The sequence below is a fragment of the Anguilla rostrata genome, chromosome 1 (assembly GCF_018555375.3).
Source record: "Anguilla rostrata isolate EN2019 chromosome 1, ASM1855537v3, whole genome shotgun sequence".
NCBI classification, from domain to species: domain Eukaryota; kingdom Metazoa; phylum Chordata; class Actinopteri; order Anguilliformes; family Anguillidae; genus Anguilla; species Anguilla rostrata.
The window spans coordinates 35434808-35460959 of record NC_057933.1 but is presented as its reverse complement, the minus strand read 5'-3'; the positions used below and the strand labels follow the sequence as shown (position 1 = coordinate 35460959).

Here is a 26152-nt window from a genome sequence, read left to right as displayed (position 1 = left end):
GGTTAGCGGGGTCAAGGTTTAAAGCTGCTGTTGTGGGAGAATTACTCCTGAAATGGTAGGGTGATAAACACAAACGGGATTGTCAGGTGCAGTTCATGGGTGCTCCTATGGGTTACAGAGCATTTACGTACATTGGGCCTACACATAGGGCAATGCTGCAATCGTTGACGAAGAAGGGAACTGGAATGTATACCGCCGGGCTGCAATGTGTTGCCAGCTGCAGTGTTTACATTGATGTTCTTCACTTCTGTACATCACGCTGGATAAGCATATTCCAAGCAATTGTGATGTACTGTAATGTAAATGTGGTGTGATACTGAGTCACAAAAGCCTTTCACCATTTACTACTCTGGTGCAATAAGAAACTTCACAGACAGTGTCCTACTTTAGTGATAGGACATCAAGGTTTAATGAACCCAAAAACGGGATTAATGAAAATAAATTATGTTTGCATTTATTTGTCAAAATCATAGTTAATCACAAATGTGTATTGAATCGTGGAGAGCAAACAGTCAAGTTCATTTTGGATAAGTAATTGGTTGACAGCTCTTTACGGCTCTAGTCATTATGTGGGTTCATGAAACCTCATCACCCATCTCTACAGTATAACCTCTTTTCCAAAATACTAACAGGTGGAACAGTAAATATGATATTGAGTGACATTGGCTCTCAACCAATGAATGGCCACAGGCAGAGGGTCTAAAAAAACACACAGCACAGTTCTGGATTGGGTAACAGGAATGCTGATGCAGGAGTGCTTGGGTGCTTGCCTTGTGTTTCTAAGGTCCCATAACTGGAAAGTCTTTGCTCTTAAAGAACATAGAACCTTAACTCATTGAATGAGGAAATTGTGTTGACAATTAGATTTCAGAAAAAAGTACAGTCAGCCTGCTGCAACAACAAAAATGAAGAAATAAAAAGATTTCCCCTTGTTGTTGAAGATTGTCAGTATTGTATGGGAAAATGCACAGTAGTCAAGCAATAACATTTCTCAGCTTCAAACTGTTCTCTCAAAAGAGCTCAGTCACATTGTAGATTATGGCTTGTAAGCCACAGAAGAAGGGGACCCCAAACTGATACCTGGTTCCCTGTGGACAAGTGAAGCCCTCAGCTACAGGAGGGAGCAGATTGCTTTCCCTTAAGATAATAAATAACGGAGAGGTTATTGCCTGAAATTTATCTTTTGATTACTTTTATGTGTGAACAGTAACATGGCCATTGCAAGTGTTTATGGATGTTCTCTCTCCACCAGGACAAACGCCTCAGGTGCAGTGGCTCTGTTACCCGGGTGAAAAGAAAAAGGGGTGGGAGCAAAAAATGGAAGAAATTCATTTCATCTTGTTGAATCCTTGAAAGATTACAAGACACTTCACTGTTTTAATTAAGCTAGCAGATAGGCCTATTGTTTGACAGTGTTAATGCAGGTTTTTTTCACTGCTCAATTTTAAATTATCTCCTTATTTTTTTACTGGCACTTCACAGATGACCATAAAAATCTTAAAAGGCTTGTTTTGAATTTCATAGGTGCCATGGAATCCTACAAGGTGAGTCCAGGAATTTACAAGGAGTAGGGGGTGCATCAGTTCTGGGATACTCTTCCACTTAAAGGTAGCTAATTAATCGGACATGGCGAAAGGTCCCCCCGATGGGAGGCCATATGCAAGGCAAAGGAGGAGAGAACCAGCTTTCATTGCTGCATTTGCTTAAAAACTTTTGTGGATGCAATAAATTAATTTGCTCAGAACAAAAGGAAATAAAACAATAAAAAGAGCCATTATACAGAGCCGGTACATACACAGTAAACTATAAAAGAAATAAAAAAATGTAATCAAATCAGACATCTACAAATGCAAATTTGCAATATACTTGCTTGCATGTTTGTCAGTTCTGGTACAGATGAATCTGACTAATCCCAAAGGTGAATATCGCAGAAATACATACCACTACTCTTGTAGTGCATTAACCCTTTTGTTGCAGTTGCCCAAGTGGCTTCAGTCTGATCCACATGGTTATACAAGTACATGCTGACACATAGCCCCTGAGACAAGTACACTGACAGTTCCAGAGAGAGAATGGTTTTTTTAGCTGATTTGTTAATGAAAGAGGGATGCTTTATTTTCAAGAGCTGGTATGTGTCCATTCAACTCACATCTTTTTCTAAAAAAAAGCATTGCTTTTACTTTTCACAGCATTCTAGTGAATAAATGGATTCACCTCTACAGTTATCACCCTCCCTCCCTCCCTCCCTCTCAAAAAATTCCAAAAATGCTTTATCTGCATGGCTTATGTTGCCAAACCACTGAAACTAATGTATACAATTGAAAGCAAAAACACGTATCTAGACATGCAGTGTACAGACAAAAATATTAAGCCTATCCAAATATGCTAATTAGTTGTCCTGGGGCTGGCAAATATTAGTTGTGTTTAGTATTTACTTCAGTTAGTCCTAGTACCAGTTGACTGAGGGGTCTCTTCTTTATATTCACCTCTTTGCATTTCAGGACTTGGTAACGATTGCAGTGGGGGTCACTCATTTTTAAAAGTTTAAAAATTTGATGGCTCTTCTCTGAATATCAGTTAGTAGTGGGTATTGGCCTAATTCTGCCCTTCATGCATTATTTTTATTTTATTTTTGTTTTGAGGGTATTTTTTATTTTTATTTTTTGTTTTCTTTTGGAGGGTGATTTTTTATGTGCGTGGGTTTTTTTGGGGTTTTTTGTTGTTCTCTCTCTCTCTCTCTCTTTCTCTCTCCCTCTCCCTCTCCCTCTCACACACACACATTCTAACGATTTAATTGGACCGGAGAAATGCCCTCCTTGTAAATGAAAAAGACTAAAAAATGCTATTCTTGCTAAGCAGCTGTTCAGCCTCACTGACATAAAGCATGTTTACTGCTCTAGTTTACCTTGAATGTCAGGGGAATTCTGTCACTTTGTTCCTGCATGCACATGTTCCATTAATGCCTACCTCAATAAAGACTTCTGTCACTGCTCCATCTTTTCATCTTACTTCCATCTCCTTGCTGCTGCTCTCTCCCCTTCCTGATAAGGCACTCTTGACAATGTATGCTGTAAATGCACTTGTGCTCTGTGCAGCGGAAAAACAAAATGGGTCTCTGCTGTGAGCCAGCAAGGCCGACATGCCTCACCACCACCTTCAAAGCCAAACCAGGCCGTTCAGAAGGGATTTTAATCAAGCTGGGAGCTAAGCCCTGAGATTATGGGCTAGGTGTAAAAGGAAATGCATGCGGCAGATCCTGCCAAAGACACTAAGTGCTGTGGATAGGTCACTGAGAGAGAGAGAACAAGAAAGATGTTATATCTCTGGGGCTATGTATTTTTGCCCATTTTTCTTCCTTCGCTAGCCTAAATGTCACTACCGTATTCTGTTGCATATTAGAGGTGCTGCTGTCATAACATTCAGCCTAGCCTGTAAAGATATGTTTTTCAACTCCACATTTTTTGCCCTAGCTTAGGGGAAAACTAAGCATTAGGGTCTTTCTCTGAATACACCTGCAGCCCTTTCCAGGACAAATGCTAATGTACAATCATCAGATTGACAAAATGAAAATGATTCACTACATGTATTACTTATGTGTTGTAAATGCAATAGTAGCTGAACAAAAATCTATTAAACTAACCATATTCCCCTATTTACATAAAATAAATTGTAATGCAGAATGGCATATTATTAATTGTATTTTACAACAGTCTTCCTTTTTATATCTGTTGCCCATAATAACAGCTTTGTTGTAAAGAGTTTCAAAATTTCTAAAAAACAAACAAAAACAAAGGTAGTCTTTTGTGTGGTATCCGGACCATACAGACATATTGGAAAGTATTTTATTCTCTCCTGTTTTAATTAAATCCATACACTGTGATTTGGGGGATCTCAAGCAGTGGCTCACATTGCAATAGGGTCTAGGAACAAAACGGTGCAAGATGAGAACCCCTGTTGCAGCCTCACTGAATATTACAAGGGGAGTTCCTTCTCTTTCCACGAAACATATTAGTTTTCTACAGAACATATGAGGCGTGTGCACACTACCAAAGCCAGTCTCCATTTAATTGTTTTCCTTTAAAAAAGAACTTCTGTTATTAAATGCCCAGAATAATGTCATAGCAAGTGCCTGACCTGTTGGGACCCAGGTTTTGTGTTGTGAAAGGGCCACCCACCAAAGTGGGGAGAAATGCAAACGTAGCAGTCCCAGAATACAAATGGCCCTGAATGAGAGCATTGGGGCAAGCACCAGACAACACCAGTTCCCCATGGAGGACTAATTGCACGGAGCTTACTGGACAGAGCAGGAACATAGTAGGAGGGAGAAGAAAAAAACATATTAAATAAAATAAATGTGTATATATATATATATGATCAAAAATGGAAAAAAAAATTCTTTGTAACACATTAATCAGTCAATCAGTCTAAATTCCAGTTTCTATATAAAATTTAAGATGGCCTATTCTTAACAACTGAGGCTCTGGGTTTTGAAAACAGAGAATTATCTGATGACACCTTAAATTCCACAGTGGGAAAGAGCAGACCATCAGCACTGCTGCTAGCTCCGATACCTATCTGGTCCTCCCATTAGTACAGATGCATTACCATGTACTCAGTCACGAACACGCATGTACAGTACATAGAACATTTTACATGGAATCACTTTATTTTCTATGACCTGTGTGCTTGTGTGGGTGAGTGCGTGCATGAGTGTGCGAGTGAGTGCATGTCTAAAATTAGTGTCATTTTAGTAAACGATTACAGCAGAAGTTCAGGCGTAGGGCAGGAAGGAAAGAAAACCAAAATAGATTTGGGAACCATGAAGGAGAGGGGTTAAAGAACTCGGCACCTGAATTCACCAGTCAACGAGGATCATTTTATTTCATTTGTAGTTGATCTCAGAGGCTGGGATTGCACCCTGCGGCAAGGTTAAACTGGATTTCTCCCTTAAAAATCCAGCTGTTTTACTAACTTTAATTTCATGAGTTAACTCGCTACTTGTTTCCATTAAAATGTTAAAAACTGCAATCTACGTTTACGTTTACTTGTAATTACACACATACAAATAAATATTAAATGCAAATTTCAGAGATTAAACTATGAAGGCGAAGCTATTTCCTGGAGCAATTAATCTTTGTACAGTGTTTATATAATAAGGTAATTTGATTACTCGCTATTATACATGCTGCAAAGCTCATGGATGCTTTTAGTTCTAATGTGGTTCTTACGCCACAGAAGATACAGTTGAGGCGAAAAGTTTACATACACCTAGATTAAAAATATTCAAACCCACACATTTCATGTTACCATGCATTTATTTTGGCAAGTCAATTAGGGCATTTACTTTGTTCACAAGAGAGGTAATTTTAAAACAATTGATTAGAGACAGATTTATTTCCATCTTTAATTCACTATATCAGAATTCCAGTAGGTCAAAAGTTTACATACACCAAGTTGACTGACTCTTTACACAGTTTGGAAGATTCCATAAATTGATATAATGACTTTTTAGAACGTTCTGATTGGCTAATTGTCATAATTATGAGTAAATTGGCAGTTAATTGGCACCTGTAGCTGTATTTAAGGACTTGCCTTTAGAGACACTGCCCTTTTGCCCTTGATACCATGAGAAAGTCCAAGCAACTCAGCCAAGACCTCATAAGAAAAACTGTGGACGTCCACAATTCTGGTTCCTCCTTAGGAGCAATTTCCAAACAACTGAAGGTACCACAAGCATCTGTACAAACAATTGTATGCAAATATAAAAAAAACTTGGGACCACACAGACACTGGAGGGGGCACAAATTAACACCAAGGGCTGAATGAACTGTGGTCCGAAAGGTTCAACTAAACCACAAACAACAACAAAGGAACTGGTGAAGGAGTTGGGGGCATCAGGTAACAAAGTATCTACATCCACCATTAAGAGAATCCTACATCGCCATGACCTGAAAGGCTGTTGCGGAATGAAGAAGCCCCTACCCCAAGACCGGCATAAAAAAAGGCAGAATGAAGTTTGCAGATGATCACCAGGATGAAGACCTAGCCTTTTGGAGGAGTGTTCTCTGGTCAGATGAAACTAAAATTGAACTGTTTGGCCATAATTATCAGTGCTATGTATGGAGGAAAAAGGGTGAGGCTTTTAATTTGAGGAGCACCATCCCAACTGTGAAGCATGGGGGTGGCAGCATCATGTTGTGGGGGTGTTTTGCTGGAAAAGGGACTGGTGCACTTCAGACAATTGATGGCATCATGAGAAAGGAGGATTATCTAGAAATACTGAAGCAACACCTCAAGACATCAGGTAGAAAGTTAAAACTTAGTCGCGACTGGGTCTTCCAGCAGGACAATGATCCTAAGCATACCTCCGAAGTTGTAACAAAATGGCTTAAAGACAAGAAAGTTAAGTATTGGAGTGGCTATCACAAGGCCCTGACCTCAAACCCATCAAGAATTTGTGGACTTAACTGAAAAAGCATGTCTGAGCAAGGCGGCCCACAAACCTGACTGAGTTACGCCAGTTCTGTCAGAAGGAATGGGCAAAAATTCTGGCAAAGTATTGTGAGAAGCTTATGGAAGGCTACCCCAAGCGTTTGATTCATTCAAGTTAAGCCATTACAAGACAATGCCACCAAATACTAACAAATTGTAAACTTCTGATCCACTGAAAATCTGATATAGTACATAAAACCTGAAATAAATCTGTCTCTTAGCCATTGTTTTGAAATGACCTTTTATGGAAATAAAGTAGATACCCTAATTGACTTAACAGAAGTAATGTATGGTAACATGAAATGTGTGATGTTCTGAAAAATTTAGTTTGAATGTCTTTAGTCTAGTTGTATGTAAACTTCTGGCCTCAACTGTACAGTGGGAAACAGTTGGAATATATAGGCGGGTGATGAATTAAAGGAAAAACCTGAATAAATGAGTGGAGAAACATAACAAATGCAGATGTTTCCATACAGGTGCACTGCATGATACAATTAAGCAATTAACATCCTAGCAAGCTCTGTGGCATGTATAAAAATGCTGAGCTTGATTACTGTAACATTTGTACAGTCAGGTTGCACCAATTTGCTTAAATCTTTTCACTGGCTGCCTGTCTAATTCAGAATTGACTATAAGATTTTGCTGTTAACGTATAAGGCTCTAAATGGTTTGGCTCCTGACTATCTTGCTGAGTTACTTATTCCTTACTCTCCTCCAAGGTTACTTTGTTCACAAGATGCTTGTTATGTGAAAATTCCATGTCTTTGTAAAATTACAATTAGTGGTAGAGCCTTCTCTCATAGAGCTCCTGTCTTATTGAACAATATCCCTAAGTATGTGCGGGCATCAGACACATACTCTGTCTTTAAGTGTAGGCTTAAAACTTACCTCTTTAGTCAGTCCTATAGTTAGCCATTCCAATAGTCCTATAATCCTATCAAATGGTCATGTATGATCATGGAGTCTATGAAATTAAACACAGATGTCTGGGCTTGGTAGGGACCTTAGCATTAAGTATCAAGCTTGCATAAATGTAAAGGACACACTAGTTAGCATTGCCTCAAGTGTCAAGCTGGCCCTTAGAGTTGACACACTGGGTAGCTTAGTATCAAGTGTCTAGCTGACATTAACCCTGTCTTCTCTGTCTCTCTTTCCATGGGGTTCCCACCCCTTACCTCGCTCTGAGTCCAAAGACCGCTCCAACCTGTTTCCTCGGCCTGAATCCGTGGGATCGCTCCAGTCCTGTCCTTCTCTCCATGGTCATAGACTGCTTCAGCCCTTGATGCTGTCTGGAGCTCCAAATCCATCATCTGGCTCCTCTAAACAGCTCTATTCTAACTATACCATTTTGTCTTCTATTATTCCTGTTAGGTTTCACCTCAGCTGTAACCTGCTCAACCCATTTAATTTGCTGTCTACTACTTTACACCAGTCTGGCTAGTGGAGGATGGGCTAACCATCTATAGCAGGGTTCCTCTCTAGATTTTTTTCTCATCGTCATTTGAGGGTTTTATCCCCACTGGGAGTTCTTTTTACCTTTTGTACCTGCTATTTGGGGGTTCAGACCTGATGTTTTCTCTGTTTGCTATTTTTGCTCTATCTCTTGCTTTGCTACTCTGTAAAGTGTCTTTAGCCGCGTTTCCACCAAAATTACCCGGAACTTTCAGTCCCAGGAACTACTTTACCAGGAACTAAAAGGTTCCTTCAGCCAATGGTTGTCTGCGTTTCCACCGGGGTCTAAAGTACCGCGAAGATTAGGCAAATTAGCCCACTGACGTTGTCGTCGGTCCATCTGTCATATGATTTCTTCTGTAACCCCATACTACCACCGAAGTAGCCTACATTATTTTCTAATAACCGGGACAGCCCGGAGGGGTTTATTCCACTTATATACAACGGGTTACCAACAATGACTATATATGGTTACTTTTGTATTTATTGATTTTCATATATCCTCTCAAACACATTCATTAACAGCAGAAAACATGCACACGTTGTAAACAATTTGCTGTTTTATTACTTTCTCATCGTCAATTCCATATAGGCTAATCGCGAAATGACAAGAATAGAACGAAAACTCGGACTTGCGTGAAAATGTAAATTAGTAGTGGTACAGCCACCGTTTGCTTTCCTTCGAAGTTACTGCTAGCCGAGCAGCGAAGTGTGCCCTCCAGATGCGAACCATGCACCATAAATGAGTCCATAGTCTTCCTGGTCTTTTCGTGGAATTGAAAAATGGCAGTAAAATTGAGTAAAATTACGACAGTCTGAAAAAGCTAAAGCGAAGATTACTAGAATTAACCTGTTATTTTACCCGGATAAAAAGTGCGGAAGGTGATTTCCAGTTTGCTTGTACTGTATCACCAATGTTAATTATGCAGAACTACCGCATACCTCACATAACTGTATCAAACGTTTTGAGTCAATTACAACGGGCTAACAAAGAAAATCCGGAAGAAAATATTCAGCAACCGAATTAATCCGTTTGAATGTTTTGGTAGCCTACGCAATATGCTGTCCCAGCACGAATGCTTAGCATTTTATAAAACGAATACTAAAGCAAGAAAAGAACAGAAGAGCACACGTTATAATTCCAAGACGTTGACAGGTTATAACCAAAAGTAGGCTACTGCGCCGCATAACATACAAGTTTGATTTGAAGTTATTATGAAAATAAATTGGTTTGCCGCTGCATATTTTCAAACATGGCGGGTAATGGCGGAAAATAAATACAACACAAATGCTACAAGTACTCGACCAATCAGAAATGTTCAGCGCTGCAAGCTCCACCCAAAAGGTTCCTGTACTTTTGGAAAGTACTACCCCCCGAGCAGGAATGTTTTGGGGGGTAAAACAAAGCCCCCAGAACTAAATTTAGACCCTAGTTCCTGCGGTGGAAACGCACTGAGTTCCTCAAAAGGTTCCTAGTTCCGGGGTATAGTTCCTGCGGTGGAAACGCGGCTTTTGTGACAGTTCTCTGTAAAAAGCGCTATACAAATAACATTTCATTGAATTGAATTGAGTGAGCCAAGTTTACCTTGATTTTGAATTAAGATAGCAAGAGGAAAAAAATCTACGTGACTTTAAAAGAGGGTTCATTATTGTGGCATGGATGGCAGGAGCTTCAGTCACAAAAACTGCTCAGCTGGCTAATGTTTCAATAGGAAATGCGACTAAAGTCATGTCTGCATTTAGATCTATCGAAAAGATATCAGTAAATAGGGTCGATAATTGTGGTCGAAAGCACACATTTGAGGACTATGATGCTAGTACATTGGTGCAATATGTAAGGAAAAACAGAAGAGTAACTCTTCCTGGGAATGTATGTCAATGGAGGATGTGATCAGACTGAGTCAACAAGAACAGTCCGTCAACAACTACATAGAGAGGGATACAATAGTAGGGTTGTAGTGCATAAACCCCTTATTACAAAGACAAATGCACATTTGAGTTCAGTGGTGCAAAAACCATAGGCACTGGTCTACAGAGATGTGGCAAAAAGTTATATGGTCAGATGAGTCATCCTTCATCATATTCTCGGCAAGTGGGCATACCCCGAGGAATGGTACAAGCACAGGAACGGCGCAGGCCTGAATGTTTGACCCCTGCAGTGAGGGGGTCTGGTGGCTCTGTTATGCTGTGGAGGGCATTTTCCTGGCATGGTTTGGGTCCCCTTGTCAGTGGTCTCCAACCCTGGTCCTGGAGAGCTACAGAGTCTGCTGGTTTTTGTTTTCACCTTAAAATCAGCACCCAATTGAGACCCAAGACACCAGGTAAGTTGAGTTAACTGTGTAATCAACTGCTCTAATTGATTCATTAAATGCAGAGTCACTATGAAAACCAGCAGACCCTTTAGCTCTCCAGGACCAGGGTTGGAGACCACTGCCTTAGAGGGAAGGGTCACTGCAAATCAATACAAAGTTATTCTGAGTGATCAGCTTTATCCTATGATAAAACATTTCTATCCTGATGGGAGTAGTCTCTTCCAGGATGACAATGTCTCCACCCACAGGGCACAAGGGGTCACTGAATGGTTTTATGAGTATGAAAATGATGTGAATCATATGCTACGGCCTTCATTTTCACCAGATCTAAACCCAATTGAACACCTATGGGAGATTTTGGACTTGCATGTTAGACATCACCAAATAATCAAAACTCCAAATCTGTTCCATCCTTCCAGTAGAAACTTGTAGAATCTGTGCCAAGGTGCATTGAAGCTTTTCTGGCAGCTTATAGTGGCCCAACACCTTACTAACACACTTTATGTTGGTTTTTTGCTTTGTCACCCATGCATATATGTTTATATACAGTGCCATGGAAAAGTACTTGCCTTCTTACTGATTTCCTTTGTTATTACATATTTGCTGCACTGAATGGTTTCAGGTTTTTAGACAAAATGTTATTCTACTGAGAAAAAAAAAAACATTCAGAGACATTGGCTAAACCATACACTTACCAAAATCAACCGTTTGGAACATTATTAAGAAGAAAGCAATTATCACTCTGACAAGTCATTCAAGTCAAAATAAAAAAAATGTTATATGTAATGATCATTATCAGTCAAATAAATGAAAACATTTGAAACTATCTGATGCAGATCTTGAGGTGACAGAGATGACGTCCATAAGCGGGCATAAGTGTAAGAGCTCTCTCCAGAGCTATTGGCAACTGAAACTCAGGGGATGGAGAAGGTGATGCAGCGTCCTCCCCTCGGAGAGCAATATGTGTCCTCCACCTAAAAAAATGAGTGGACCTATGCAATGTGATCCCTGTGACGTTGGACAGTTTTTCAGAGATTGGCTGCAGGGAACTACTTTCTTGTAAATTATTCTTGTAATGAATAAAAATAATGAATAATGTTTTAATTGGATTGTGTCTATAATGTCCATATTATCATATTTGATGCCCGTTTTACAAAATCAATATCTCACTCCAGGCCACGGTATTTTTGATTATATCACAGCTAAGGGTGAAGCTGTTCATCGGGCCAAACATCACCTCTTAGTTGTGATATAATCACAATATACCACTGCTGTTCATATATATATATATATATATATATATATATATATATATGAAACCACCCAACAGGAGAATCCTGTTGTCACCAGAGACATTTTTCTGGTCTCCTCTAATTCCTCTCCCACAAAGACTGCACTTAATAAAAACCCATCTTAACAACCTCATTTATTTTAAAGAAAATGAACTCACTTTCAGTCCTGATTAATGATTTTAATCTAAATGAATCAAATTAAAAATTGTAAATTATATTTCCAAAACCCACAAAAAGGGGGAAAAAGAATAAAAAATGAACAGTTTTCCGTTAACAAGTGAACCTTCAAATATTAAAAAAGTGGGTGTGTGATACTAATGAAATGTGTCTGGATGTGTCAGCTGCTTTCTGAGAGAGAGAGAGTGTAACGGGGAATCAAACCTCTGACCTTTAGGTTACAAGAGCAAATCCTTACCTACTGCCACCGAACACACATCTTGACTGGCTTTATACATTTTCTTTAAATGGGGATATTGATGTTAACCTGACGAATCCCCGTCTTACTTAATAAACACAGAGATGAACAGAAGCTGGTGTCTGTGTGGGAATATTGCTGAGAGCCAATATTTGAATTTGTTCTGACTGAATCACAATTGGATTTTTTAGCTTCTGATATCACTGCAATTTAGATACAGATGGCAGGAGAACTGGGACAGAGAACCATTGACTTGTTTGTGCTTTTGTTGTAAGAGGGAAAAAGATTTGTTGAGACTTCAAAAGACTTGCTTATGGATAATGGAACCTGCCCTACTGTAGGTAAAATTACACATGACCAACTTTCTCTTTGGAAATCATAATGCAAATAACACAAATAACATAAACATGTCATTACATAAAATGCTATGAATTTTGCAATGCATATTATACATGGTTGTAGTACTTATCAAGGTAAAATAATTAACATCAACAATGAACACTTTTCAAAAATGAATAAAGGAACATTTTGTCTTCAGCATAAAGCTGAAGACAAAAGCCATAAAGACATCCCACGTACCTGTTTCTCCTCTATACATGTGGTACATAGACACACATTCATTGTGCCGAAGGGCATTGAAAGAAAGGAGGAGCCACTGCAATGGTTTTATGATAATTGAACCAGTTTTACTGGCTGGATTTGGACAGTGCTATTCTTCTGCCCAGAATTCAAGTAAAATAAGCAGGTGTTATCTTCTCACCGGCAGAGCCTCCCTATTGTTGATTCAACAGTACAAGAGGTCTCTTATCAGTGCTAGGGGTGAGTGATTGGCAGGCTGATATGTTTAGACAATGCCTGGTATGTTCAGCAGACTGATGGAGAATTAAACATACACAATGGAATAAATCTTTCTGTGCTTGCACCACACTGCGTTTTGTTTACATGTTTAAAGAAGCTCATTACCTTCTCAAATGGATCTACATCTTCATGTCTCACAGCTTCAAGGCGTGATTTTGTTTCCATTAAATACAGTACTTTACAGTGCCATAAAAAGTATTTGCCCCCTTTCTGATTTCCTCTATTATTGCATATTTGTCACACTGAATGATTTCAGATCTTGTAATGTAATATCTGACAAAGAGAAACTGAGTGAACACAAAACACATTTTTTAAATTATTATTTCATTTATTCAATTAAAAAAGTCATGGAACACCCATATCACCCATGTTAAAATGTAATTGCCTGCATATTTACTCAACCAATTAACAACCAATTAAACAAATTTAATTGATAGATTCATCTGAAAGAATACAGCCAGCCCTGTTGAATTTAAACCTCACTCATATTTAATCTCGTCGTCAGATTGAAATAGTCACCACGAAGTTTATACAAGTACACTATGCCACGATCAAAGGAAACTCCAGAAGTGATGAGAAAAAAAATGTTGAAATATATCAGTCTGTAAAGGCTTACAAAGCCATTTCTAAGGCTCTGGGGACTCCACCAAACCACACTGAGAATGGAGAACACTTGGTACAGTGCTGAATCTTTTAGCTGGCCTGCCAAAATGTCAAGAGAAATATCAATGCTCATCTCACATTTGTAAGAAAAAAAAAACACCTGGATAATCCCGAAACCTTTTGGGGTACAGATGAGGCAAAAGTGGAACTTTTCGCATTACACGATCCCAAAATACCTAGCATAAAGCAAATACAGCATCTCACAGTGAGAACATCAAACCAACAGTCAAACATGGTGGTGGTAGTGTTATGATGTGGGGATGCTTTGCTGCCTCGAGACCTGGACAACTTGCATTTATTGAAGAAACCATGAATTCTGCTCTGTATCATAAAATAAAATAATAAGTATAATATCTGGTCATTTGTGGGCTGAAGTTGAAGCATAACTGGATTATGCAGCAAGGACATGATCCAAAACATGAAAGTAAGCCCACATCTAAATGGATGAACAAAATTTAAGTTTTAGTGTGACCTAGTCAAGTCTTGACTTGAACCCAATAGAGATGCTGTGGCGTTACCTGAAACGAGCAGTTCATGCTTAAAACCAATTTGTCTGAATTAAAGCAGGACCGCAAAGAAGAGTGGGCTAAAATTCCTCCACAGCAATGTGAAAGACAAAGATATCAAATTATAGGAAGCATTTGATTGCAGTTAGTGCTGATAAAGGTAGTGTAACCAGTTATTCAGTTTAAGGGGCAATTACTTTTTCACATGGGTGATATGGATGTGTGATAACTTTCTTCAAATAATCATTTAAAAAATGTTTTGTGTTTACTCAGGTTCCCTTTGAATAATATTACATATTGTGTAAAGATCTGAAACCATCCTGTGTGACAAATCATAAAGGAAATCAGGAAGGGGGCATACACTTTTTCATGACACTGTACTTACACAAACAATCCAGCAAACAACAGCAAACAACTCCTCAGTCTTCATATGTAATATCATCATATCAGAAAGTTTGCTGATGAATCATGGACTGGTGTTGGTGGTGGGCGATGAACTGCAGATTAAAGTTCCCCTGAATGTGAACCATGCTACTGTAAACTGTATTATATTCCAACAAACCCATGTTTACAAACATCAGCCAATACAGAGGAACAAGTAGGAGAGTGCCGGAGAAGGAGAGAAAAGGAAAAAGCGACAGAGGTAGAGAAAGCATGCAGACAGCGCCATGCGATCAAAAGGAGGCGATTTATGCTTTCATTCCGACTGACGGCCGATTAAATTAAAACAGATCAGTGGTGCAGTCTGTGGGCAGGTGGCTGTCGGCTATGGTCGGCCTCAGAGCGATTAAATTGCTGCTGAGATGGAGGGCCTTTCTTTCCTGTAGCCGGGCTTACAGATCAAACAGTGACAAATGAGATGTTACTGCTCTTGTAAAGCAAGGCTACAATCTGTCAAAGTACAACACAATTTGTGACCTAACGTAGCACCCTTTCTTTCTCAGTTTTGACGTTTGAGCATGACCGGTCAGTGGTGTGGGTCAGTCTACCTATGACAACTATGGCTGTTTCCTACCACCCCAATACCCTGAACACTCCCAGCCCCTTCACAAACCTCTAATCCCAAACTGTCATGTCCAATGAATCTGTTGATGGGGAACACTGCAGCCTCCTTATTAACACAAATTGCATGTGCATGCAATAGCAGTGTGATGGAGAAAATTAATGAAATTACTCTGAGAGGTATAACTGTGAAAACTAGTTTTTAAACATATTTTTACATACACATTCAGCCACATCATTAAGCCTTTTTGGCCACACGTTCTTGAAATGACATTCTTTCCTTGAGATGATTTCTGTAACAGAACATGCTGAATGTGACTGACATGAGGCATGTATTTCAAAAATTGGGAAAGCAATGATTACTTTAGGGGAAATCTGGAAGCTTCAGCCAGGGGAATGCTACTTAGTGAGCTGTATGACTGAATTAACAAGGCTTCTCTCTGCCTCAACAATTCCTCTGCACTAACTGATCTAATTAAACCTGCATCACTCCTGTGCTTCAGAATGGTCACTGCCAGTGCCACATTCACACTGAACGCATTTCATACGTCCCCTCATGCTCTGTTCTGCACGCTATCTTCTGTCAAATCTGATAGGGAACATTGAACACACAGACGGCTAGTGATGGTTGACCATTGTAGAAATAACCACAGCTTGTATTTAACCTGCTTATTAGTAATAAACTGTCAAAACATATGTGGTAATATTTTTTTATCTAAAATTTTTTTATCTGGCCAACTCTGTCTCTTGGAATTTCATGAATAGGATTAGCAGCATCTTTGCATGGTCAACTAACGTGGTATTAAAGTGCAGCATCTCTGAAGCTGAAAGATGATGTTCACGTTTGCATTCCTCTGTGAATCGCATTTGGAATTTTCAAATGTCTTAGGTCAGGCAAGGTGTCATCATCATCTCTGCTCTCCAGGAACAGACTCTGAATGACATAGTGTGAAATGTGTATATTTCTGCAAATTTATTATTGGCAGAGTACATTATATTACATTAAAATCGCTTGGCAGATGTTTCTATCCAGAGCAATGTACAGTTGTTAGAACATCAATGTTCTTCTCAGAAAAACATAAATGCAGTATCACCAAGAAGACACAGAGGCCCAATCAATAAGCATACTACTAACCTAACAAACAACAATTTGTATGGTAACTAAAAAAACTACCAGATAGAAATCATCAAAGCCATGGTGCACTCTGAAGAGGGGTTTCTACTGTTCTGAATGCAGGGGAAGCTGATTCCACCGCCTGGAGACTAGAACACACAGTTGACCTGGAAGTGTAGGTACGCGCAAAGGGGAAGTGCCAGACATCCAGAGGTAGCAGAACAGAGGGGTCTGGTAGGTGTGTAGGGTCTGATGATCTTTTGAAAATATACTGGTGCTGTTCCTTTAGCTGCCTTGGCTAGCACCAAGGTTTGAATTTGATATGAGCTGATATAGGTAGCCAGAGGAAGGCGACGAACATGCAACAAGTGAAATAGCCACGTTTGGACCGGTTGTAGATCTGAGGAGCAGCAGCATTTGGGATGAGCTGCAGACGTCTGGTGACAAATGCAGGGAGACCAGCAAGGAGGGACTTGATCCAGGTGGGAGATGATCAGAGCCTGGACTGACAGCAGGGTTGAGTAGGTTGTAAGGAATGGGTTGATTCTCTTAATGCTGTGCAGGAATTATCTGCACATGGGACAGTTTGTTGTTGAGTACCATTCCAGCATTTCTAGCAGATGAAGAGGGTGACACTGCACCATCCAGGATGAATGATAAGTACAGCAGGGGGGGCGGGGGACTTATCTGGGAAGTAGAGCCTCTGAGTTTTGCAATGTGATGTTTTATCTAAGTTCATCTTACATCAATGATTTGTCATTTAGTCTGAGATGCCTTGTAAGCAAGCTGAGTTGCATACCGAGACCAATTCATTGGAGGAGGGAAAGGAGAGAGTTATGTGTCATTAGTACAGGAATGGGGGACACTTGAAGACAGTAGGGACACATCCAGAGGAGAGGGATAAGTTCACCAAAGGAGAGAATATACACTCACTGGCCTCTTCATTAGGTACACCTGTTCAACTGCAAACTGCACCCGTTAACACAACTATCTAATCAGTTTATCACGTGGCAGCAACTCAATGCATTTAGGCATTAGACATGGTCTAGACAATCTGCCGAAGTTCAAACCAAGCATCAGAATGGGGAAGGAATGTTATTTAAGTGACTTTGAACGGGGCATGGTTGTTGGTGCCAGACGGGCTGGTTTGAGTATTTCAGAAACTGCTGATCTACTGGGATTTGCACGCACAACCATTTCTAGGGTTTACAGAGAATGGTCCGAAAAATAGAAAATATCCAGTGAGCGGCAGTTCTCTGGGTGAAAATGCCTTGTTGATGGCAGAGGTCATTACTGATATAAATGTTACTCACATTGCCAGAGTCCCTTAGAAGCTTTTATAGAAATAGTTTGTAACTGTGGCAGCTGCAGCATCTGATTGTAGCTTGCAGTTGTGAGTGTGTTGTTCACCTTCCGAACATTCCATCAATGTCAATCCATGGAAAATTTCCAGATGTGAAATCGTAAATCTCAAAAATATACATATATTCACTGTAACACAAAAAGCACAGACAACTGGGTGAAGCTAGTTGGTAGGTCTAGTGGAGGAAATAGGTTTTAGGAAATAGAGGAAATAATAAGGAGAATGCTAAATTCACTTTCTCAGTGAACTCACATGCCCACTATAACTTTGTGTAGCACCCCATCTTTCAGCGAATCTCCACTGTATGAATATGATTTAAAAAAAGCCTCTAATTGAGATCTGCTTTTTAAGCCTTTTTATTAGTTCTGTCACAGTGTAAAAACCTTTTTCTCTGATCCGCCATAATTATAAATACATTTTACAGCACAATGATATGTTGTTCTGAGATATGGCTCACTCCAGGCTGCGCTCACTTTATACATATCAGCACAATCCACGTTATGCATGCCCCCCCTGACAGATACGCAGTTAGATTACATGCTAATGACTTGACCCATTGACACCAATGAGGGCTTATTTGAAAGGTTACAGTCTTGTTTAAGTCCTTCCATAGATTGATTGACTTTAAAGTAAACCTATAGCTGTTCAGATAAGCAAACGCCTGCTATACAAAATACTACCATACTAAAGAGAGGATGAGGTGGTCACATAAGCCAGCCATGTTCTAAATGGATGCTTGTCGGATAGAGTTAAAAATAGCTCCGGACCAAGCTTACAGTTTTAGCTTGAATACGAGTGGAGGCATTATTGATTACAGAAACATTTACATTGACAAATGAACCATACAAATGCGAGTATTGGATATACGGAAAGTGAATGCAATGAAAGTACATTACATATGGACATTTAAAACTTTTTTTCTGAATGATTTATTCAGTGATCTGAGTTACTGTTCTGAAAGCTGAAAGGGTGTACATTTTTTCATTCAAAAGTAAAAGAGACCAAGTAACCGCAGAAAGTTTAAAAAATAAGTTTTATGATGTGGGTTATTGTGTAATAAGTGATTGGGCAATGATGCTCCTTTTATTTTACTGCCATTTATTGCCCTGAGTACTGAAAAGGGAAGGAGTGCAGTTGTCGGCCAGACAGGTGTCTGTTGCAGGCGCTGAGCTCTAATTTACGATGTGATTGTTGCCCATTTTTAACAAAGAGTGGATATTTTCTTAATTCCCATTCTATGGGCGCCAGTGCCCATACTCCCAAGGGGCAAAAGGGAAAGGGTACAATTGTCAAGGTGGCATTGGAAATGGTGTCAGTACATTTTGAATAGGCTCAAAAACTGTGCTTTAATTTATCCCACCTTGGTGTCCACAAATCTTTTGAAAATCAATAACTGGGTCTTATCAGTACAGTTGGTCCTTTCATTGCACATTACATGCAGGAGAGGGGCATCCCTTCAGCTATTTAGGCTGCAAGCTACAATCTTTTCTTCTTTTCAGTGTTTCTGCCCACAGTGCTAACACTGCTGGAGCCTTTTCAATGCAGAGTGGTTTTGGGTTAACTTTGCTTATTTTTCATTGAAATTATTACCTACAATAAATGGTAATTTTACTTTGACAAGTCAAAATGTCCAAATCTGGCCATTTTCATGTTTAACCTTCTCTGGACTGAGGAAGCTAGCCATCAGCTTAACTTACCCTGTTCTGCCCTCCCCTTGCCTTGCTAGAAAACAGCTCCCTTTCACTAGAACATACCATCTGTGTTTGCTCTTTTCTTACACCACTTCTCACTGCAGTCCCTATCTGTTATCAACTTTAGTTGTTTCACTGTCTTACCACACCTCAAACAATCCATCATCTCTTCCATGATGAATTAGAAGCACATTCAGCCATATATTTACCAGCTAGATAGCCATCTAAAGTGAGTCACAGAATGAGATGTTCATATCATCCCAACTTGTTTATTTAATTAATTTAGGCTGAAAAAAGATTATTGTAATATTTATACAGAAACTAATTTGAATGGGCATTATTATTAAAATACATTTCCATTGCTGTTGTGAGATACCCCCTTGAGATTAAATTTTCAGGACATGGTCTGTCTGTCAGTATGGTATATGACAGTTTTGAAATAAAGTGACTAAAGGGACAGAGGGAGATGGGATGGGCAGTGGGGTACAATGTGCTCTGCACTGCCAGCTAAGGACTAGACCCTACTGACAAATGAGGACAGATCTATTTTCCCCGGCTGTGAGGAGTGTGTCAGGACAGGGACGTGTCAGGGTTACCAAAATCTATTGTATATCTGTCTCCAAATCAAACAAAATATTGGGTATTGTGTTTTCTTGGAGAAATTTTAAAATAGGTTGAAAAGCATCTTGTCAGGAATGTTGACAAAATCGGTATTTCTATCATAGCAGAATTGTAAGTGCTCAGCTTTGTAATAAGCTAAAAGAGGGCTAGCTAAGTATGCCCTGCGTGAACTGTGAAAGGGACCACTGCGATTGACAAGAAAAATCTGAATGGTAGAAAAAAATCAAGAATGAAGGGTTGTTTTAATTTTCTGGCCAGTGAAAAGCAATGTAAACCATTACAAACAGTAAACATAAAGACATCATTAAACATAATTACAAAGTTTTGCAAAACTAAAGTGAATAGTACAGTACACATGGAGGAAGATTGACATTATCTTTAAAAAAAGGAATAATAATGAGAAATTCAAATTATGCATAACGTTTCTGATGAATGTTATAACACAATCAAGGTCTAACTGTAAAACACAACATACAGTTTTAGCTTGGTGGTTGAACCCAGTTTTAACATCTTGGGCAGTTTGTGCAAACATGAGTGTAAACTCATTCACATTCTAGCTGAGGTGAGAATCATTTTCTTTAGTACGGTTGTCTTTAGTACTTGCTGCCAGGGGTGCCACCAGGGATTTTGGGCTCCATGAAAAGATCTCACATTGGGTACCACCACCTCAGAACATCCTTTCTCCTAAAATTTGCCCCTGTCAGTCATCCTTATATTCTTACATCGCCCCCTACCTGCCCCACACCCGCTCATGGCGCCCCTGCCTGTGTGCTGTGATGAAGTCCCAGTTGCAGGAATTTCAGGTCTTTCTCAGGCAATGCCAACCCCAGAAATTGGTACTGTACTATCTCAGGTCTCAAATTGTGCCCACAGAATAACAAAATTTGACTCCAGAATACGCCCAAGGTCTCCCCACATTGTTAGTCTGCTGCTTCAGTGACTTCTCTCTCTCCCTCTTTTGTCACTCTTCAGAACCTTGCCAAATCATTTTAGGGCAAGCTAACATTGATCCAGTGCTTGATAATGTAAATATTAATCAGGACGATAAAAGTGCAGAGTGGATTCTAAGTGAGGGGGAATTTTGGCACCAGGATTTTAGCCTGCCCATTTTATTGGTACCACAAATGGGTGTCTCTGGTTGTGGTATTTTTTTGTGTTGCTCCAATATTTGCAAGTCCAGGAAGCCCTTTGTGAGCCGTTTTCATCAATCCATCACATGAGGAGAAATTAGCTTGACTCATCATTGACAGACAGACAGTAATGGATATGTACAGACTCACAACCACAACACTCAGATTAGAGCCATTTGCACTGCGGCTGCCTGTAGAATGTAGGAAAAATTTAGTATATACAGGAATGTACATGAATAGGAACAGCTTTTGTTTCACATCAAGGAAAAACTAATAGGGAATACCAAACATGATTGTTGGAGATTATATGAATTGCCAGTTTATTAAACCAATTGTTTTCAGTGAAAATAGCATATAGGCTCCACCAACTGGCTCAAGTGTCAACAGCACATCATAAGGATATATTTGATGGTCCCAGGCAACGCCACTGTCGCTTTCTACAGAATGTACTTTTGTTTATGTGTGTGAAATGAAACGGTAAGAAAAAATGATTTCCTTGTATTATTTAAATTTGGGGACAACTATTAATGGATAACATCAGACAATAGGTAAAAGGTGAAAACTAGGAAAGACCAGCATAATCTTGCATTGCATTAGTACTTCTATCTCTCACAACATGGCAATATCCAGAAAAATGAAAGACTTGCTGAGAAAAGGGCAGTACTAACTTGCTCTTCATGCAAACTATCAGCTATATATTATTTTACTGATATTCTTCTACGAGTTTGTGTTTTAATCCTATATGTCTTCTGCGTACCAGGTTGCAAATGCTGCAGATTGCAACATATATATTTGTTAAATTAATATAATACATAATTAATATATTGGTACTGTACTAATCCCTAGTATTCAATGAATCACAATCCATGGAAAAATACATTTAAAATGAATACTGTTTTGTGTTTATACAGTATATATAGAGCACAATATTGCATTGCAAGTCAGGCGGAAAAAGTCACTTCTCGCAAAGAGCAAGGGGTTCCCTGGGGTCCTGGCTAAATTCCCAACCTTGGTCTCTAACATTCTTTCCCTCTCCATCTTAGCTAATGTGTGGTGAGAGTTCTGGTGCAAAATGGCTGCTGTGAATCACCCAGGTGGGTGCTACACATTGGTGGTGGCCGGGTGAGGTGACTTCCCACTCATCACTGTAAAGCACTTAGAGTGTTCAGAAAAGTGCTATATAAATGCAATGCTTCATTCATTCATTCATTTATAACAGCATTAGCCATCATTTATAACAGCATTAACTTGGCCTACTGAGCTAACATTAGTCTTTTTACTTATTTCTACTAGTACTGCTACCATGCTAGGCCTTTTCACGCCAGCTTAGTTTGTCTTCAAATTTTCCTTTCTAGTTATAATAATATATTGCAGACTTTCTTTTCTTTATAACGCATTGGGCTGTTATATCTGAGTGACCAAGCTCATTATTCTGTAAAAATCCTGAGGTACTATTAAAAGCCCTTGGCCCAGGGGCTGTTGGGTGGCTCACGAAGCTTAGACACTGGGTTCCGAAGGTTAGACCCCACTATTTTGCATTGATTGCTGGCAAGCCATTTGACTGGACATTCCTCCTTTCAGACAAAGGATGGTGTACTGATAGAATGGGCAAACAAAACACAATAGGGAATTCCAACTTGGGAAAAATGAAAAATCATAATTAAAAGTACTGGTACTGCAGTGTAACTCCAGCCAATGTTCATGAATATCACCTTTGCTTGGGCTATGTGAAGCTATCAGACTCACCATGCTTAATTTAGCATGCCAACTTACTGACCCTCTTTCATTCTCTTCACATTAGACTTTGAAGCTGTTTCAGAATGCTGCCAGCATCCAACATTCATCGAAATGCCTAATTTCATCTGCAACTATGCAGTGAAGAGACCTTGTTCTGCTTTAAAACCAGTAGCTGTTTTATTCTCTTTCAGTCTTTTCATAAAAAATGAATAATGCTATCACTTGTTACAGCTTAGGTGTCTCCACATAAGACAAGTATGCTTTTAAAGCCTATCTTTGGATGGTAGGACCGACATGAAATCCAAATCTTTTTTCTTTACTAATATCTGCAGATTTCATTTCTTTTAAATTTTATCCCAATTTTATACTTGATAAATTAACATGAATAATACAACGTTCTATTCAAAAATCTAACATGTCAACACTGAAAACATCACTGTTTTAAATTCAGTCAGTCTAAGGTGATTTCCTATCTGTTGGAAAAATATCATTGATCTTCACCAGAATCATGCTACAGCAAGCACACATGCTATTGCTCACATATAGGGAACACTGTGTCAATGCTCTCTGATGAGTCCTTTGATAGGAAATTAAGAATGTCACATTAAGCCAAATTTGAGTGACTGATCGATCACTTTCCCTGAGCCAGTGAATTGTGACACTGCTCCGAGCAGCATGGGTCCAGAGCTACATTGTGGGAAAATATGCCTCAATTAAAGGGAAAAGTGCCATCACTGAAAATTCCCCTGCCCCTCAATCGATGCACAAAGGTGGGGAGTGTGGGGTGTCTCAGAGGAGCTGACCCCATGTGTGAGATGGGACAGGCCTCCTGCTGTCCCTTTACCTACTGAAGTGCTTCTGGGGGATAGAAAACCACCTAAAGCCAACAGCATGTGAAATACGTTGTTGCCGGCTGCCTTCCAAACACACGCTCTTCCGGATTCACATTCAGTCTCCGGACCCCAGCAATCCCCATCAGGTTATTCACTTGCTTAAAGATGTAATTTATTTCTAGAGAGCAAGCACAAGGGAAGCAGTCTGTAAGTACTTTTCCTTTCTTTTTTACTCTTGGAGTGACTGGAATGCCATCTCAGTCTTGTTAGTTGTTCTGCAGTCTGTAAGTATTTGGAAGGTGACACAATTTGTGTGTGTGTGCATGTGTGTAAGCGTGAGCGCAAGTGTATGTGTGCATGTGTTTGTGTATACATCCGTGCGTGTGTGTGTGTGTGTGTGCGTGTACATGTGTGCGATGATTTGGAAAGTATGGGGTGGAAGTACATTGGCACATTTGTGAAGCGTTGCCTTCTGCCACTATGTGAAATGCATCTGACCTTTTCCTTTCTCCACACAATCTCCACAGCAATTACCAGTAGTTAATGCTCCAATTATGTGTGCTGTTTCAGGCTGTGCCAGAGGGGATATCCTAAATAGGATGGGGGGGGGGGGGGGGGTGATCATGTGCTTTAAGCCCCAAATACTGGGGTACGCAAAAAGTGAACAGAGTGTTGTGAAAGGTAAGCAGCAGTGGGACACAATGAATTAGTGTGCTTTGGACTCTAGACTTTGGATTTTAAATTTCACCTTCATGGTAATGGGCTGGATCTCTGGTAAAAACAAAACCAAATGTATCATAGAAAAAGTTTTATAGTAATTTAGTTTTACTGAAAAAAACCAAGGACAGTGGGTAGCACTGTCGCCTCACAGCGTTTGAATCTCTGATGTCCATGCGTGGGTTTCCTCTGGGTCCTCCAGTTTCCTCTCACAGTCCAAAGACATGCAGGTAGGCTAACTGGAGACTCTAAATTGCCCATACAGTAGATATGAGTGTGTGAGTGAATGGTGTGTGTGCCCTGTGATAGATTGGTGGCTTGTCCAGGGTGTATTCCTGCCCCTGGCCCAATGCACGCTGGGATAGGCTCCAGCACCCCCCAAGACCCTGCTCAGGATAAGTGGTTATAGATAATGGATGGGTGGATGGATGGATGGATGAACAAACCAACCAGCTGTCTAGATAGATTTGAAAAACATACTCGTTTTTGTTCCGTGTTACCTTAAGATTCTTAACTGAAGACTATAAAAACTGGTCTATGTCATTGCAGTGTGTAAACACTCTCTGGCATAAGTACATCTTAAAATATTTCTCTGGAACATTTCCTTTTGTGGTGCCTTTTCAGTTTTTAGTTCTGCCTTTGATTACAGCTACGTGTGAAGGGTGCAGGTAGCAGACTTGCAACTGAGACATAACCAATGTCTGTTCAGATACTTTTACAATACATTGTGATAAAAGAATTTAAAAAAGATAAATGCTTCAAAACACTAGCCTTTACTTTTAGGCTGAAAGGTCCAGACATGGTTGCACATGAGAGAACATGCCAGACAGATTCTTACAGAATATATTTCTCGTGTTTATAGTAACTGTAAAATCATACTCCTCATACAGTTCTCCTTAGTACATCTGCTTCTATTGCTATATACAGTTATACAGTAGTGTTCCACTAACAACTTATAGCACTGATATATTTTTAGAAGAAGGTATTCCTCATTACTGAGGCTGAAAAAAGATGCAATTCTATAATTGTGTCTGCACTACAGTGTATAGTAGAGAAAGATATGAGTTGTGATGTTTCTGAAAGAGATGATCTGGAGAGCTATCTGAGAAAATGGCAGCCAGAAGAGACTGCCAGTCATTTACAGCATTATAATGAGGCTGTCTCTGTATTCAAATGTCATTGTGACAACCTTGCACAGAAACTGTGGTGTATGCTATACGGACTATATCAGGGGTAAAATAAATGTCACTTTTCAAAATAAATAGACAACTACACTCAATCTTTTTACTGAAAAAAAGTATTTTCTCCACTGGATGGAGAATTGTCTGTTGATGTAGTCCATGCTACCCTTCCAGCAGTCAGTCTAGAGAGAGGAGACAACACTGTCTATGCTAACAAGGCAGGCCATTTAATCAAGACTAAGAAAACACCGGTTCTGCTTCTTTCTGAAATAATTATTTCACAGGCTGCAGGATCCTGGATAAAGTAACATTAGGCTGGCAAGCAATGGATGGGGGCAAGTTGGGCATATGATAGGGATGGTTTGGGTTCTGCACATTGATTCAAGGGCTGCCATCTTTAATCCTACCTCTGATTAAAGACAGAAACCTGAAAAATATAAGGAAACAGCTATATGAAATGTGCTTTAAGACAGAGCACAAAGATCAACATTATGGAGAAAGAAAGGGAATGTGCATAATCTCATTTCTCTGTCGAGGGTTCCAGTAAAGCCAGTAAAAGGAGAGCTGGGAATTGAGAGCAGGAAGGTGTAGTGATTGTTTAGTCTCAATTCCAGTCGCTCAATCTAGAAAATTTAGTAAACTTTTCTGACAGATGATTCCTGTAATCTGATTGGTGCTGAATTTGTTATGCAGATTTGGTTGGCTAGACTAGTTTATTGTTAAACATATCTGCCCCAGTAATGTTATGCGCACCCTTCCCCCTGACTTGTGCT

General features: G+C 39.6%; 1 protein-coding gene across 7 annotated transcripts in view; it reads right to left on the bottom strand.

The window, feature by feature from the left end:
- esrrga (estrogen-related receptor gamma a) overlaps positions 1 to 26152 on the bottom strand; it is a 144804-nt gene that overhangs the window by 64488 nt on the left and 54164 nt on the right. The gene's annotated exons all lie outside the window — the stretch shown is intronic.